The 13,005-nt window shown below is 51.3% G+C and overlaps 1 non-coding gene across 1 annotated transcript; it reads left to right on the top strand.

Moving 5' to 3' along the window:
• The first annotated feature begins 12,889 nt into the window (after nt 1–12,889).
• Nucleotides 12,890–12,961, top strand: TRNAP-CGG (transfer RNA proline (anticodon CGG)). Its single transcript has one exon. It is a non-coding gene; the product is annotated as a tRNA-Pro (tRNA).
• The last annotated feature ends 44 nt before the right edge of the window (nt 12,962–13,005 follow it).

Here is a 13,005-nt window from a genome sequence, read left to right on the forward strand (position 1 = left end):
AAACAATTCTGTTACCGACAAATAAGTCCAGATACTCGAAACAAGAGGAAAAGAAACGCAGCTTTACAACGCGACGACAGTATGTTTGGGTTGGGCCTCGGCGGCCGCAAAAAAACATATGCATACTACAGGCGAACCGATCCTGCAGGCTCAGACGTCGATGGAGGGGGAGCAGCAGCACCCTCGGCGTCAACTCCACCTTCGGCGAAGTCTGACCGAGCCTCAGACGGTAACACGGGCGAAGGATCTCCGCTCCGAAGGACGACGTCAGCACCACGCCGGGCCATCACCGCCAGGGTCTCCTCCAGGGACCCAGCCCGAGCAGACGGCTCGGTCGGCCGCCCCGAAGCCTCGGCCAGCTATCCCCCGAGGACACCAGCCCGGCTCATGGCCTCGGCAACCCGACTCCGGCGCTGGTCCCGCCAGTGGACAGCCCGGCCAGGCTCCGGCCGACGAAGTCTTCTTTTCGAGCCAACTCTGCCTCTGTCCATGCTGACACCGCTGCCTCCGGCTCCGGCTCACCGCAGAGCGGCCGAGGGTTCCTTTAACTAAGCAAGAGAAGCCTCGGGCGGCAAGGCCGACCGAGCCGAGGGACTCCTACGCCTCCGGGATACGGATACCTCACTCGTCACCTTCGCACGAGACAACTCACACTTGGTTAAGCGGTTCAGTTAGCCGACAGGCGAGTCCTAGTGCTCGAAATGAGGAAAAAACACGACTTCGTGCCAAAATACGTACATGTTCAGGCCCCGACAGCCATAATGAACAGACACCAGCATTCAAGGTGCCATTACAAGCAGAATGTTGGTGACTTGCTCTCAAATGCTATGAGTTAAGAACAAGGCAACATAGAAAATGTTAATCCTTCGTCCTTCGAAGCATTATTTCCCTCAGGATATAATGGTTTTCGGACGAAGGTTATGAAGGGCGTACCTTCATAAATACATCATACAATAACGAAGGTTGAATCGTAAGGAATATAAAGGACAACATAAACAATTATATATTATTATCATGTATAAACAGAAATAACGTTGGATTACAAATGTACCTTCAACTTGAAGGAGATGAAAGTACAAGCGTGACGCGAAAGCGAATGCCTAATCAGCGTGAACAGTACAGGGGTACTGCTCACCTATTTATAGGCACAGCACACAGCCTATACAAGATTACATTTATGCCCTACATTTGATAATAATTCTATAGTAATCTATCAAGGTCTGAATAGCCTTTTCATCTTTAAGTCGGTTTCATTTTTTTGCCACCATGCCGAAGCTTTCCTGCTTACACCTTCGGCGCTGTATCAACCTTCGTATTATTCTGATCCGCTGCGATTCCGACTTGAGTCCGAAGATGCCTGTTCACACATTATACTCCAGAAATACTGTTAAATCCTGTTTTTGAGGACCTTCGTAAGCCGAAGGCCCCCAACAGTAGCCCCTCGCAATATTAATTTGTTTAAAATAATAAATTTAGATTGCGACATGGACGAAGGCTTTACGCCGAAGGTCCGAAAAAACACCTTCCCTTTGCTAGAATAGCAACATTCTCTGACAAGTGGGCCTTTCAATTTTCAACGCATTGGGCGTATAAATACAGTCATGCCGCAAACTCATTTGGCACGCTCTCTTGCCATCTGCTCCCGCTCACTCAATTTTTAGCTCTTGCGCACTAAAATTTGCTGAGCGGTTAGTTTTAAAGCTTCGGCTTTGAAAACAGTTTTTTAGCGTTTCCGAAGATGTCTGAAGAGAAGAAAGTTGCTGCTGAGATGAAGCTGAGTCTCGACGAAGAGAAGAACTTGGGGTTTCTTATAGCGATGTCGAAGACGAATACAGAAAAAATCACCAATGAGATTCTGGAAGGTTTGTCTGAAGATACTGGTGACAGCGACAGTTATGATGTGGACAGTGGTGGTGAAGATTCCGAAGATCGCCCTTGGCGACCAAGCCATGCGGTTTTCGGCAAATCAATTATCAAAGAAAATCATCTTGTTAACATGAGAGGAAGGTATTTCCGGGATTTGTCCATTGTGAGGGCCGACGAAGGGGAAAAAACTTGTCCACACCCTGAAGAGAATGAAGTCGTAGTGTACCGAAGCTTTTTGAAAGCTGGACTACGATTTCCCCTGAGCGAGTTTGTTGTAGAGGTGCTAAAAATATTCGAAGTCTATCTTCACCAACTTACCCCTGAGGCAATCATAAGGCTGAATATCTTCGTGTGGGCCGTGAGAAGCCAAGGTCTGAAGCCTGATGCAAAAAGTTTCTGCAATATACACGAATTATCATACGAAACAAAACCTTGGGGTAAATAACAGTACCATAATAATTTTGGCTGCTACAGTTTCGTTTCTCGATCCGGGTCGAGCTGCCCCGTGCCAATCTTTCGGAAGAGGTGGCCCGGCGATTGGATGACAGAATGGTTTTATGTGAAGAATGACCTGACAGTACGAGAAGATATCAAAGGTATAATTATGCGCCCTATTTGGCAAAGCTTCGGCCTTCGGAGGCCGAAGGTTGAAATGAATGAAGCTGCCAAAGAATGCCAGAGAGCCTTCGGCGTTATCTGTTCTTTTATTGGAACTAGAGATTTAGTACAAGAGCATATTGCCTTCAGGGTATGGCCGCTCGCGGAGAAATGGGAAATGCCGCAAGAAACCATAAAAGAGACCGACGAAGGTGGACTTATCAGGCTGAAGTACACTTTTAAGTTCGGAGATAAATTCGTTGAACCAGATGACGACTGGTTAAAAAAGCATTGAAAATTTAAGTGATGAACTGCTTGGGGCTTACTCAAAGGCCGAAGATACTGCACTGTCAGCAGCCTTCGGAGGACGAAAAAAGAAGAGGCTGAATCGGGTATTTGATGCAATCGGGTTTGTCTACCCTGACTATCGTTACCCCATTCGAGGGCAGAAGAGAAAAAACACAACCTCTGCAAAAGAAGAAGCTGCAACTGCTCCTAGCGAGCCAGAACCGAAAAGAAAAAGGATAAAGGTCCTCACACATCGGCCGCGCTATATTGAACCAGCTTCGGTGCCCGAGTTCACCGGAGAAATTTCTTCGGCCACCGAGGCTGAAAAGTCAATCAAATCAACCTTGCTGCCAGAAGTTGCAGAAATGGCCGAAGCGCCAACAAGGATAGAATTGAAAGAACCGAAGATTTTGCTACCAGAAACCAAAGAGATGGCCGAAGCGCCATCCACAGAAAAAATGGAAGAAGTGAAAAAACCAAATGCAGAAAAAATATCAGAAGTTTTGAGTCCTGCAGCAAATATTGAGACAGTAAAAAATCAAAAAGTGCCAGCAGTGACTCCGAAAAGAAAGAGAATGGCAAATGTGCTAGATGTACTGGAAACAATTAAATCTTCAAGCACACCTCCGAAGAAGACTACTGCCATTCCCGAAGCGAAAATTGAAATTTCTGATACTAAAGCTCCAGAGCAAGAAACTGAAGCCGAAGCTGGGTCCTCAGAGCCCGCGAAGATAAAATCCTTGGAAACTGAGGAAGAAAAAACAACAGAGCCAACTTTTGTTGAAGAAATCGGTGTCATTGCCCCCGAAGCATCCTCCAAAGTCCGTGATTATATTGTTCGTCATGCTTCGGGGAAAAAATTATCAGAAAAAGAAGAGCAAGAGGCCCAGCGCTACGCCCAAAAACTGAAGTATCCAAAGGGGGCGTTAATATTCAATGGCAGTGGAGAAGAAGACTTTTTGTATTGTCTCCCTGACAGCAAGGAGATTTCTGTCTGTCGGGAGATGAGCAAAAGCTTCGGATTCCCAACACTAGAAGACGGGCTCTCGATGCTGTCGAAGAACGATCTGGCCGACAGCCTGGCATATAATAGCTTAAAGGTGCAACAGATGGGATCTTTGTATTTTTTGTTGTGACCAAAATTTTTCATTTACTTAAATCTATTGACGCACACATATTTCTCTTTTGCAGGGCCTGATACTTAGCAATGCCCTCAGGGCACAGAAAGATGCTGAAGACGAAGGGTGCGCTATAGCCCTGAGCAACCTTCGTTCCGAAGTAATTGAACTGAGGAACGAAGGTCTTGAAAAAGATAAAATATTACATTCATTGATAAATAAAATAAAGGAAGACGAAGCTGTTTTTAAAGGTCAAGCTGAGGCTCAGAAGCGTGAGATTGAAGATCTTCGGAAACAACTGGCCAGAGCCAAGGAAGAACGCATTCTTGAAGAAACGAAGCGAGAACTCAGCGACCAATGGGCAGATCACTTAGAAGGAACTGTTGAAGAGCTTCGTTCGTCCAAGAAGAGATGCTATAACAAATCTATAGAGTGTGTTAAGAAGTTAAAAGCTAGCTTCGCCAGAGTCGGCGCATTCTCAAGCAAAGAAAACTTCACAATAGGCAATCCCGAAGGTCCCATCGAATGGATCGACCACGAAGCTGAGGCCTTCGAAGAAATTTTAAATAGCCGTGGAGATATATGTGCTTTCTCGGGTGCCAGAGGGGTTGCCACCATTTTAGAGAAAGAGGGCTGTGAACATGTAAAAATTTTAGCACAATCCGAAGCTGCTTTGTCCTTTGAAGATGCAAGAGATCCTTCGGCGGAAGCTAGCATGGTTGGTGGAAAATTTTTCACTGATATCTGGGATAATGGTGGCCGAGAAATGGCCGGAGAAATTATTCGAAAAAGTGAAAAGGGCATTCATGATGCTAGAGAAGTGGCTGAGGCTGCTGAAAAAAGCGCAGAGCCCGAAGGGCAAATAGGTATCAACTGATGGTTTTATTGCGTTGTAATTTTCGATTTTAAACTTCATTCGCAATTTGTAATAGCAATGTAGTCGTATCCTGTCCTCCTTCAGATCCTACCAAAGCGTCTTCGGGGCCTCCCCCGAAAGGAGACGACGAAATTAAAGAGATGGCTGAAGCTATCATGGATGAAGTTGTTAATCGGCTCCTAAACGAGGCTGCAGAAGTCGTTTTGAGAGAAGATTAAGTATTATTGTAAAAACTTCTGAAATGTAAAATATTGTAACATTTTGTAACCCTGAATGTAATATACCTGTTTTTGCTGTTCAATTCTTTACGATGCATGAAATTTTACACGTACCGTTTTTGAGTCTTTGACGAAAAAACATCTTTCCTTCTTTTCATGCTTCGTGAAGAAGAACTTTTCTTTGTCACAACAATATCCAGTGTTCTGATGAATAATATCCAAGCTTCGTGAAGATATTTTCCGAAGCTACACTTCCGAAGATTAATAATGTGTCTCCTTGTGACATCATGATTCTTCCCTTTTTTCAAAACGTTCCTCTGTAGATCGATATTGTATCCACCTCTTGTGCCATATGCAACATGATGTATGATGCTTATGCTATGCAAAATGATGCGATGATGTTATGTTATGTGAGATGATGTTTATTCCGAAGATACATACGCATCCCTGCAATAAAACACAATCTGTTATAAGCCTCCCTTAGGAGCTTCTTCGCCTTTTACTTCAGCGGAATCAGCGTTTATTTTTCGCTGTAAGCCTCCCTTAGGAGCTTCTTCGCCTTTTACTTTCAGCGGTATTCGCGTTGACTTTTCGCGCTTCGCCTTTTACTTAGGCGGTATCAGCGTTGACTTTTCGCTGTATGCTCTGCATTCCCTTTGGAACGACTTTGGAGCAGAAAACTTACTCTGCACTCCTTCTGGAGCGGCTTTTTGTGACTTTGGCAAACTTACTCTGCGCTCCTTAGAACGACTTTTTGTTGCTTCGAAGAATTTTCGATGATTTGAAGGTTCTCTTTATTATCACAAATCTTTAAACTTCAACAACTTAGGCCTGTGAAGAAAATATATTTTCCTTGTGGCAAACAAGGAAACTATTTACATGAAATCTAAACAATGTTCTTTATTACACAAAAAATAAGACTGAATAAGAAAGACTGCTATTAAGGTAGGATATTTGTCAATAGATGTGCTTTGACTCTGGCACAGTGATGTTGACTGTACGAGCTTCGGACTGCTCTCTGAAGTCCCTTTGGTGTGGAGCATACTGGCTCCCTTCTGGCTGCTGGCCTTGTTGCAGCGGAGGTGGAGGCGGAGGCTGTTGCCAGGAAGCTTGGGGTTGACTCGCCGAAGCAACAGAAACTGCAGGGTGGTTGCCCACATATTCTGGGATGTAAGGCGAATGATACGAAGCAGTATGCATAACCTGCTTCGGCTGAGCTTGTTGTGTTGCGGCTTCGGCTATTTCCTTTTGCTTTTGGATGGTAACATGGCACATCCTGGTGGTATGGCCTTTGTTCTCACCGCAAAACAAGCAAAAGATTCTTCTTGGTTGATCTCCGAATCTTCCGCCGAAACCCCTGGCGCCTCTGCCTCTTGGGGCTGGTGGTCGGAAGGAGCCTTGCTGTTGCCCCGAAGCTTATGAGGAACACTGTGGCCTTTGCTGTTGGCTCCCTCGATCATCATTTTGGGTAGAGTTATGAATTGATCTAACGTGCCTCGGATAGAACCATCCTCCGAAGCCCCTGGTCATTTCAGAAAACCTGAAAGCCTCCTCTCTTCTTTGGCGAAAATCATTATCGGCCTGAATGTACTCGTCCATCTTCTGGAGCAGCTTCTCCAAAGTTTGAGGAGGCTTCCTAGCGAAGTACTGAGCTAACGGTCCTGGCCGAAGCCCCTTGATCATGGCCTCAATGACAATTTCATTGGGCACCGTTGGTGCCTGTGCCCTCAAATGCAAGAACCTCCGGACGTACGCCTGAAGGTATTCTTCGTGATCCTGGGTGCACTGGAATAGAGCTTGAGCAGTGACCGGCTTCGTCTGAAACCCTTGAAAGCTAGTTAACAACAAGTCCTTCAGCTTCTGCCATGAAGTAATCATTCCTGGTCGAAGGGAGGAATACCAGGTTTGAGCAACACTCCTGACAGCCATAACAAAAGATTTGGCCATGACTGCAGCATTGCCACCATACGAAGATATTGTTGCTTCGTAGCTCATCAAAAACTGCTTCGGGTCTGAGTGGCCATCGAATATGGGAAGCTGAGGCGGCTTGTAGGACGGAGGCCAAGGTGTAGCCTGCAACTCAGCGGACAGAGGAGAAGCATCATCGAAAACAAAATTCCCATGATGGAAATTATCATACCAGTCATCTTCGTTGAGGAAACCCTCCTGATGAAGGTCTTGGTGCTGAGGCCTTCGGTGCTACTCATTCTGAGCAAGATGACGAACTTCTTCAGAGGCTTTGTCTATCTGCCTTTGCAGTTCAGCTAGCCTGGCCATCTTTTCTTTCTTCCTCTGCACCTGTTGATGAAGCATCTCCATGTCTCTGATTTCTTGATCTATCTCGTCCTCGGGTGGTGTCGGGCTGACAGCCTTCCTTTTCTGGCTTCGTGCTTCCCGAAGGGAGACTGTCTCCTGATTGTGGTCCAGCGGTTGCAGAGCTGCAGTCCCAGTCGCTGAAGCTTTCTTCGGCGCCATAGCGAAGGTTTATGATCGCCGAAGGTGTTCAAAAAAACTCAAAGAGTGGAAATGAGTTCACCGGAGGTGGGCGCCAATGTTGGTGACTTGCTCTCAAATGCTATGAGTTAAGAACAAGGCAACATAGAAAATGTTAATCCTTCGTCCTTCGAAGCATTATTTCCCTCAGGATATAATGGTTTTCGGACGAAGGTTATGAAGGGCGTACCTTCATAAATACATCATACAATAACGAAGGTTGAATCGTAAGGAATATAAAGGACAACATAGACAATTATATATTATTATCATGTATAAACAGAAATAACGTTGGATTACAAATGTACCTTCAACTTGAAGGAGATGAAAGTACAAGCGTGACGCGAAAGCGAATGCCTAATCAGCGTGAATAGTACAGGGGTACTGCTCACCTATTTATAGGCACAGCACACAGCCTATACAAGATTACATTTATGCCCTTTACATTTGATAATAATTCTATAGTAATCTATCGAGGTCTGAATAGCCTTTTCATCTTTAAGTCGGTTTCATTTTTTTGCCACCATGCCGAAGCTTTCCTGCTTACACCTTCGGCGCTGTATCAACCTTCGTATTATTCTGATCCGCTGTGATTCCGACTTGAGTCCGAAGATGCCTGTTCACACATTATACTCCAGAAATACTGTTAAATCCTGTTTTTGAGGACCTTCGTAAGCCGAAGGCCCCCAACACGGAACTTCGGTTCCACTCCCGCAGGTACGAACAACCCCCCACATTGGAGGGCCCGCGGGACGACAAAACCCCTAGTGGCTCGCCGACGCCTGCTCCGGCAGCAGCGACAACGACCTCCGCTCCAGGTGGCCAAACAGCGGCAGCAATGGCCTCAGGGCGGACGTTGCTGCAACGAGGCCCTCGCCCATGTCCCCACTCGAGGGCCGAGGACAAGCTATCAAAGCCAAAGAGCCGGAGGCCCGGAGCACGGATGGTGGCGGTGATCCCGTCGGCGACGAAGACTTCTTCAGCCGCCACCACCTCAGCGCCGACGACGGAAGCCATCTGCCCACCGGCAGATCCCCACTCGGATCCTCCTGGGCGGGCGAGCACCGACCTGCGCGTAGAGGCGCCGTACCGGGGCAAAGGCAGGATAGCCCAAGAACACGAACGCCGCCCTAGCAGCGCACGACGTCTTGGGCGGTCCCCCGGTGCGCGCAGCGCGACGACCGCTCTCGCGTTAGGAGGGGGCACCGGGAGCCGAGCCAGAGCCAGCTGAGCCAGCGAGCCCAACGCGCTGAAGCTGACGACGCTCGCCGCCGGCCAGCCCCGCATTGTCGAAGTCCGACCCTCCCGCTAGGCTGGTGAGCGCCCTCTCCCTTGAATGCTAAGGGAGAAGGTGACCCACGAACCCGCGCGGGAGGTAGAGCTCCGGCTCAGCCCGGCCTCCGCCCCAGCCAGGATGATGAAGATCCTTGAAGCTGAGGGCGGGACTGAGGTCGCAGCCCGACTTGCTTCTCCCCACCATCAAACTGGTGGTCACCGGCGAGGGTGACCACCGGCGAGGGGATGCAGCCGGGCTGCCTAATGAAAATCCTTGAAGCCGAACGATGGCTGAAAGGTACCAACTTCTGCGAAGTTGCGTTCCTCCAACGAGAGCAAGACGAAAACGACGCGAGTGCTCCCCATCCGGGGGCTCGGAAGGTGGAAGGACGCGATGCATGGAGGGAGTGCGAAGACATGGTTGCCATCCAATGGGGTCACCCTCCTTTTAAAGGCGACTCTCCCCACTTGCGTCCTCAGCCGTCGCGGACCGAGTCTTCTCCAACACGCTCCAAGGTCCTCCCCCTACGACACGGGGGCTAGGTCCCACGCGTCATGCAAGCTGGCCCAGGACAGAAGGAGCCAAAACCGCCGCGCGCGGTGCGCGCAACTGCCCAGCGGTTACAAGCATTCCTCCACTATCGCCTGGACCAGCGGGTGAAAGGGCAGACCGCCATGCAGGCGGCATGCAACCGCACCAAGGGGGCACACCCTTTCGACTTCGACGCGTCCAGCATGGAGGCCCAGGCCCACTCGTCATGTAACCGGCGCGCCGGTTACTACGTGCGAGAAACTGCACCGCCACACGCGCCAGTACCGCGCCTCCTCGACTGCGGAACCGGTGCCGCGACTCGAGGGGACCCTGCGCATGACCCGACATTGCCAACCGAGCACATCGGTCAAGGGTCGGTCAGCCGCAGGAGAAGGCGCGACGGTCGATACGGCCAGAAATGGGCCAGCAGTAATGGCGGTGGCAGGCGGGCGGAAGCAGCAGTCACGTCGTCAGCCAGCTCACGCCCCCTCTTGGGACAACGAGAGAACCCTCTCCCACGGCGTGAAGACGACGCGTCCGTGTTCCGTTCCTCGAACGGCTCGCGCACGCACAACGGCTGCCCCGCGAACCACTCGTCCCGTCACATTAACTATGCGGCACGACAGGCGGCACCTTTGGCAGGCGAAGCAGGCGACGCTTCACCTCCGCCATAATGACCGCGTCAAAAAAGGTGCGCCACGTCATTCGATTTCGTATCCTTTTCCACTTCCTCTTTCTCTCTCTTGCCACAGGGACCGGGAAAGGGGATACTCCGAAAGGGATCCTTCTCCGCGAAGGAAGCGGGCCCCGAGCCCCCCTACTGATCAGAGGTTCAAAGGCTGGCCCCTCGGAAGGGTTCAACAGCCGCCTCAGAGCACTCGGGCTCCGTGCCCACTACTGGTCAGAGGTTCGAAGGCTGGCCCCTCGGAAGGGTTCAACGGCCGCCTCAGGCCACTCGGGCTCCGCGCCCACTACTGATCAGGGGTTCGTAGGCTGGCCCCCGAAGGGTTCTGACAGCCGCCTCAGAGCACGCAGAGCGAGGGATGACCCTGGGTACGTTCGATACATAACCAAGGCTCGGGCTACGATCTCGAGGTACCCTAGGACATTTCCGAGACCGACGGGAACGATTTTGTAACGGAATCCCACCAGAGGGAGGCATCGAGCCCTCAGACCCCGTCAAAAGGGGACCGGGTCCGGCGAATCACCCGTAGGTACTTTTGGAGCGCGCCTCTGGGCCACTAGCTGACCCCTAACGAATGGGGCACGGGCGTCCACTCGGATTACCCATTAGCAACTCACTGGAGACACCATGTTCGGCGCCCTCCGAGGGCAACATGGCGCTTTCCCCCCTCCTCCTTGCGGAAAGGCGACGCAGGGGCGTATGAAAAAAGCCGAGTCTGTCCTTGACCGTCCTCTCGCTCTGTGCGGAGGCTCGGGGGCTGCTCTCGCAAACCCGGCTCCGGCCAAACCGTTGACAGCGTCAACATACCAGCCCGAGAACTTGGGACTCGACTATGCACCCGGGCTACGGCCAGTTCGCATGAGGGAACAACCAGACCGGCCGAAGCATCACGAAACGCGCTAAGACCTCGAAGGAGTCAAACCACTCCTCCGAGGCCTCGGGGGCTACACCCGGCGGGTGCGCTCGCGCGCACCCACCGGAACGAAACGCAACCGAAAAAGGCCGGTCCCCTTGCAAAAAAGTGCGACAAAAGTCTCCAAGCGAGTATCAACACTCCCTTCGAGGCTCGGGGGCTACTGTCGGGGACCATAATTAGGGGTACCCCCAAGACTCCTAATCTCAGCTGGTAACCCCCATCAGCACAAAGCTGCAAAGGTCTGATGGGCGCGATTAAGGTCAAGGCTCAGTCCGCTCAAGGGACACGATCTCGCCTCGTCCGAGCCCAGCCTCGAGCAAAGGTAGCCGACCCCGAAGGATTCACGTCTCGCCCGAGGGCCCCCTCAAGCAACGGACACGCCTTCGGCTCGCCCGAGGCCCAGTCTTCGCAGAGAAGCAACCTTGGCCAAATTGCCACGCCAACCGACCGTATCGCAGGAGCATTTAATGCAAGGATCGCCTGACACCTTATCCTAACGCGCGCTCTTCAGTCGACAGAGCCAAAGTGACCACAGTCACTTCGCCGCTCCACTGACCGACCTGACAAGAAAACAGCGCCGCCTGCGTCGCTCCGACTGCTGCGCCACTCAACAGAGTGAGGCTGACAGTAGCTAAGTCCAGCCTCGGGCGCCATAGGAAGCTCCGCCCCGCCCGACCCCAGGGCTCGGGCTCAACCTCAACGCTGGACGACGGACTCCGCTTCGCCCGACCCCAGGGCTCGGACTCAGCCTCGGCTCTGGAAGACGACGGACTCCGCTTCGCCCGACCCTAGGGCTCGGACTCAGCCTCGGCTCCGGAAAACGACGAACTCCGCCTCGCCCGACCCCAGGGCTCGGACTCAGCCTCGGCTCCGGAAGACGACGAACTCCGCCTCGCCCGATCCCAGGGCTCGGACTCAACCTCGACCTTGGAGGAGCCTCCGCCTCGTCCGACCTAGGGCTCGGACCGACCACGTCACAGGGGGTCCATCATTACCCTACCCCTAGCTAGCTCAGGCTATGGGGAACAAGACCGGCGTCCCATCTGGCTCGTCCCGGTAAACAAGTAATGATGGCGCCCCGCGTGCTCCATGACGACGGCGGCTCTCAGCCCCTTACGGAAGCAAGGAGACGTCAGCAAGGACTCGACAGCCCCGACAGCTGTCCTTCCGCAAGGCTCCAGCGTTCCTCCGACGGCCACGACATCACATGAACAGGGTGCCAAAACCTCTCCGACTGCCACGACGGTGTATACTTAGGGCTCTAGCTCCTCTCTGCTAGACACATTAGCACACTGCTACACCCCCATTGTACACCTGGACCCTCTCCTTACGCCTATAAAAGGAAGGTCCAGGGCTCTCGTACGAGAAGGTTGGCCGCGCGGGAGAACGGGCCGACGTGTAAGTCTCTCGCTCTCTCCCACGCGGACGCTTGTAACCCCTACTGCAAGTGCACCCGACCTGGGCGCAGGACAACACGAAGGCCGCGGGTTTCCCCTTTTGCCTGTCTTCTTCCCCCCTTCGTGCTCCGTCTCGTGCCGACCCATCTGGGCTCGGACACGCGGCGACAATTTACTCGTCGGTCCAGGGACCCCCGGGGTCGAAACGCCGACACCATTGTAGTGAGATTTGAGTCCGATCTCTTGGAAAATTTCCTTTCCTTTATGTCTATATCTCTTATAATTCATGTGCTCTTGTAGAAGTTTTACTATTTACACGAATCATGTTTCTACATTTATTTTTACTGTTCCTCAGTCGAAAACTAGACTCCCTCGGCACTCACTGTGCAGATGCTCAAAGAGGGAACCGCACGGAGGTGACGGAGCAGTGGAGGATCCAAGAACTGCAGCTGGCACCACACTCGTAGCTAATGGACTGGTACATGTTTAAACGGATTGAATAGCCAACTACGTGCGCAATGTTTAGATGTTTTAAACAGGTGTTTAGACTAGCAGCAGTGGCGTGAAAGTTACATGATTCGGGTCATTTATCATTTAGCATGGTACGGATCCAAACAAACCAGACTTGGGTGTTTGGTCTAGTGGCATGATTCTCGCTTCGGGTGCGAGAGGTCGCGAGTTCGATTCTCGCAACACCCCTGGTGATATTTTACTTTTTACCATTTTTTTGTTTTTGTTCCTAA

Source organism: Zea mays, chromosome 4, assembly GCF_902167145.1.
Source record: "Zea mays cultivar B73 chromosome 4, Zm-B73-REFERENCE-NAM-5.0, whole genome shotgun sequence".
In the NCBI taxonomy this organism is placed as follows: domain Eukaryota; kingdom Viridiplantae; phylum Streptophyta; class Magnoliopsida; order Poales; family Poaceae; genus Zea; species Zea mays.